Source organism: Labrus bergylta, chromosome 20 (assembly GCF_963930695.1).
Source record: "Labrus bergylta chromosome 20, fLabBer1.1, whole genome shotgun sequence".
NCBI lineage: Eukaryota > Metazoa > Chordata > Actinopteri > Labriformes > Labridae > Labrus > Labrus bergylta.
This window is the reverse complement of record NC_089214.1, coordinates 2,237,514-2,242,513: the sequence shown is the minus strand read 5'-3', so window position 1 is coordinate 2,242,513 and position 5,000 is coordinate 2,237,514. Positions and strand designations below refer to the sequence as shown.

General features: G+C 44.3%; 1 protein-coding gene across 9 annotated transcripts in view; it reads left to right on the top strand.

Annotated features, from left to right (window-relative positions):
- Positions 1 to 5,000, top strand: part of dlgap1b (discs, large (Drosophila) homolog-associated protein 1b) — a 108,715-nt gene that overhangs the window by 20,169 nt on the left and 83,546 nt on the right. The window lies entirely within an intron of this gene.

Below are 5,000 nucleotides of genomic sequence, written 5' to 3'. Positions count from 1 at the left end.
CAGTAAGCACGTGTGTGAGCATGATATGTCACTGTCATCAGTGCGCTGGTACAGCAGGCCTGTGCATTTTGGTAGGCGGAGCCAGCATAGCACGGAGGATGCTAACAACAAAGACTAACTCACAATTTCCACATCCTCCAGCTCCATACTGCGACGCTGTTCGCTGCCACTCAAGTCGATGATTTTGTTTCCACCGTTTCTGCTCCGTTTCAAATACGCTACAAGTCTATTGTTTGAGCCCTCTGCGATGTCAATATCAGAGTAATAGAAAATGATAAACTACTCCAAATATCGACGGATAGATGATCTGAGCCGATGTATATCGTGCGTCCCTAATCGTAACCCCTGTATCATGGTTGTGCATTTATATTAGATTCTTACTGTCACACAGCAGGGGGTGGTTTGTTGTATTTTTGGAGCCTTCTTCTCCAACAAGTCTGCGAACAAAACCGAGTTTCCTCGCCTCGTCAGCCTTCAAACACTCAAGAGGCTGCTTTAAGTTTGCTTTTGGACTGCTAAATATTCCTTCTGTAGATTTGACTTTAACCTTATTTGTTCTTGAATAATTCAGCTGCTGAACACACTCGTCCTTGAGACGGCGTGCTGCATCCCAAAGAGATATACCGTCTTATGATTTGTATTCCAAATGTAGAAGGCTGCAACCCTCAAAAAAACATTAATAAATCCTGATGAAAGTTGTGTTTTTCTTTCGATTGTACTCGAGCCTCCGCAGCAGGGGGGTGTGTGTGTGTGGGGGGGGGGGGAGGGAGGGGGAGGTACCGCAGCATGGCTGGAGTCAAAGCGAGTCACGATAGCTGTGTTTATGGGATTATTCTCTGCATGTCAAAGTGCCTGGATGCTCTCTTCTAGATGATTCTCGTCGCTGGAGATGCAAAGGAGCACACATGTTGTTGAAGTTCAGTGGCCCGCACACAGCAGATGTACTTCCTGTGTTGACAGACACGCGAGCCTCGTCTCTGAAGCCGGCCCGACCCCTCTCAGTTCAACCGAGCTGAACGCCATCAAAGAGCCCCTGTTTGTTTGTCTCATGATGATGCTTTCAGGATGCATTTTGGAGAAGCTTTATAAGGCGGATACACGGAGAAGCATCCATGGAACACAGAGCAATAGATGCAAAATAAGAGCATGCATGTGCAACACACACACACACACACACACACACACACACACACACACACACACACACACACACACACACACACACACACCGTTGATGATGTCATTTGTATAATCTGATGGTATCTGGGCCAGTGTTGACGAGGAGGCAGCCGACAGGATGAGCAGTCCCTGTCATAATGATTTGATGTGTAGGAGGGGAGGTATGGTGTGTGTGTGTGTGTGTGTGTGTGTGTGTGTGTGTGTGTGTGTGTGTGTGTGTGTGTGTGTGTGTGTGTGTGTGTGTGTGTGTGTGTGCCACCTAGCAGGCCCGAGTCATTCCTTCATACCAAATGTTCCAACAAACAAAATGTACTGAAGCATTGTGTGTGGAAATGTTGTGATTTATGTTGTCACTTCAATAAAAAAATCCAGCGCTTCCTGTTCTCCACGTGCGACATCGAGCCGTCAGTCATTGATGTTGGGCCGATACAAACGGGTGACGGGAGGTACTGTAAGTGTTCCCAAGAAAGAACGAAAAAAATAAGAGAAGGGAAGTTCAGCGTGATTTAAGCGATGCTCTGAAGCGCTCTTCATGTCGCAGCTGAGGTTGGTAAACGCTGTAATTAACTTGAAGTGTTTACACCCAGCTGTGAGTGATGCTAGATTTCCTTCAGGCCTCGAATCACTCAATCAGTAATTTTGATTGTACTCGCCTTTTCTTTTTTTTTTTTTTTTAAGAGGGCTCACATGTTTTAAAATGCCAGACGAGTGGAAGGCATTCCCCTGAACAGTTTGACGCTTTTGGTTTCAAGCCACACAATTAATTCTTGGAGCAAGTCCTGTAAAAAAAAACTAATACCAGGAATTAGGATGTCTAATTAAGCTCCTCGTCAGAGCCAAACATTCACTATGACAGATTTATTCTCCTGATGGACGGAGATTTAATCAAGTTGTTGGAAATATGATGAAGACAGCATCATGCTTGTATTTGTGAATTTTTAAAAATGTTGTGTAAAAATCGGCCCCTGCAGCCGTGCAGTAATAGGATAACAAACAATCAACGAGTGTCGATATAAACTAGCCCCACACTGAAGTGATGCATCAACATCCTCTGATTGCCCCCAAAGCAAACGTCAATAAAACTGATTATCCCACCGCCGTGTGTGTGAGCGTAGCAAAGCGGGGCAGATGTGTTACAGAGGAGCTTTGTTGTCACACATCTCGTCTCCACGACAACAGGAGCTTCAATCAGATTAAAGTCATTCACATGGTGGGAGTCCAACTTCACTGTTTACACGGCAGCTAAATAAAACTGATTATGACGTGCGCTTACATAAAATATGAATGGATGATGAAGCCTGGGTGACGTCACACATCTGTTCCTGCAGGGGGCGCCGGAGGCAAATCGGCGGCGCTTCCCAGTAATCCTGCTCACATGGCTGTGTTTGTTTATTTGTGTAGCTGGATGCATGTTAACGGCCTTACTGACATGTTTTGATTCAAAACAATATGTCTTTACGCGAGGCAGTCTCTGGTGGGCGGGGCCACTCTTACTGTCAGTGTGGTGCCCGCTGGCTGTTGGCCACTCCTCAGGTGATTACTTCCTGTCCTCGAGGATGTTACACCCGCCCTTGTTGCCTGAACTGTAACTGCCACACAACTTATCTCGACTCAGCGTCTCTGGCACAGCTGGGTATATGAAGAGGGTTTAATGTTAAAGGTCCAATCAGTGAGATGTGTAGAGAGTGAGATGATAAAGGTATCTTACTATCTGATCAGACATTAAGGAAACATGCTATGTTGAAGTGCTGGCTTCTCTGACAACAATGCAGCAGCCAGTATGTCCTCCTTCTAACTTTAGATTCTGCTCCTGAATGCTCTGGATTTGTTTGGACCAGAGAAGGTAGGCGCTTTTAAGGCGACCCCCCACACGGACATTTTGGACGCCCCTCGGTTTGCCAGATATGAGAGCAGTTATCAGGTCAACAGGTGTTGCAGTGATGGAAGCGGTCAAGAGAAGTGGTTCAGATAGAAGTGATTGTACCCGACCTAAAAAGCCTCTGCATGTTTCTAATAAGCTCCACGAGCAGAAACGTGCTCAAACTAGGATCAATATTGGAGATGCTTTTGAAAAATGGAGAGAGGTTAGAACACAGAAAGGTTTACAGACCCATGCAGAGCTGGATAAACACTGAAGCTTCAGAGTCCACCACATGGTGACCTGAGTGAGCATCCACTCTACAGAGGAGGGGGAGAGACAGAGACTGTTGTTTAAAACTGTGTTTTTAATATTGAAGTATCTCAAAAAAGGGAATGTTTTGGTATTTTACATAAAAAAGAATTCAACATTTAAATGAAATGTCAACATAGTGACCAATTTATTATGGTTAGCTTATGTTGCTAAGCTACATTCAATGCTAATGAATGTAACGTGTCATTCTTTGAACTCAGCCCAGTTTCCCTCCAGTCTTCTGGCAACATGCCTCAAAATGCGTCGTAACACATTCCCCTCGGCAGCGCCTGAGACATGACGTTTAAACAAAAGGTTTGACATTTAGGGCGCTGATTTAAACATTTAATTAAAGACTCATTTGATGCATTTGTACACACACACACACACACACAGTCCTTTAATGTGTGCATGCAACCGTTAGAGTAGTATTCCCTCTAAGCCTTATTTTGTTCAGCATGTGTAATCCCCTTAAACTCCCCACTGATAGCCTGAATACCTTCACTTCAGATTAGCAGAGGTACAGATCGAGGAGTGCTCCACCAGCAGCATGCAGGATGACGCGTACGGGGACACACGGCTCGGGGGGGATGAAGCAGCTCCACCAATCTCTGGAAATAAAACACATGTGATGCACGATGTCATGTTTATTATCCTTCCTCACTGTCACATTATGCACGTTTTTTTCACCAACACATCACCGCATAAAGATCTGCTTTGCATATTAAACCCATATCATAAAATATTCCTGATGAATCGTCGCATGAAGATAAAAACGTTCACATTATAGAAACATGTGGATGTCATACTGGCCTCCTCATAAAAGAGGAATCCATCTCCTTAAACAGGTCGGAGCGCTGCTTCTTCGTTCTTCCCCACGCTGCATTAATCATTTAACCCTCAGACTTGAGATTACACACGAGGTAACGAGTCTGTATGAGATAATCTGTATAAGATAATCCTTTATTTATCCACAACGGGGAAATTTACAGTGTTGCAGCAGCAAAGAGCAAAGACTGCTAACAAAAAGTGAACACAGTACACAATTTAAATAAAAAAATAAAAATTAAAAATGTACAAAAAAATAGATTTATACCAGAATATAGATTTTAAAAAAACTAGATCAGCTGAGAGCTGCAGTTTTGACTTTATAGGGGATGTGTAGATTCTGCCACTAGGGAGCTCTCAATTAATATTACAACTACAAAAAGATGAAGTCGAGGCTGGCGGGGAATCATGGGAGTTCTCTCTGCTTCTCGCCAAAGAAAACATTGTCATTAAACTCTCCATATTGTGAGTTTAAATCACTGCAGACATAAAGTGGATGAACTTTTATAGACAGAGTGTTTGTATTCTTTAGATCATTTAAAAAACGTTACAGTGATTCTCTCTGTGTGTGTGTGTGTGTGTGTGTGTGTGTGTGTGTGTGTGTGTGTGTGTGTGTGTGTGTGTGTGTGTGTGTGTGTGTGTGTGTGTGTGTGTGTGTGTGTGGTCAGGGACGTACTGTACGTTACAGTCTGCAGTACAGTTGCAGCGGGGGATGGTGAGCGTCCGCTGCTGCTGCTGCAGAATAACATTAAGAGCTCGACTGAGTTCAGTGAAATGCAAAGAGCCGGTTGGATGAGAGGGAGCAGGAACGTGCTGCCGCGAG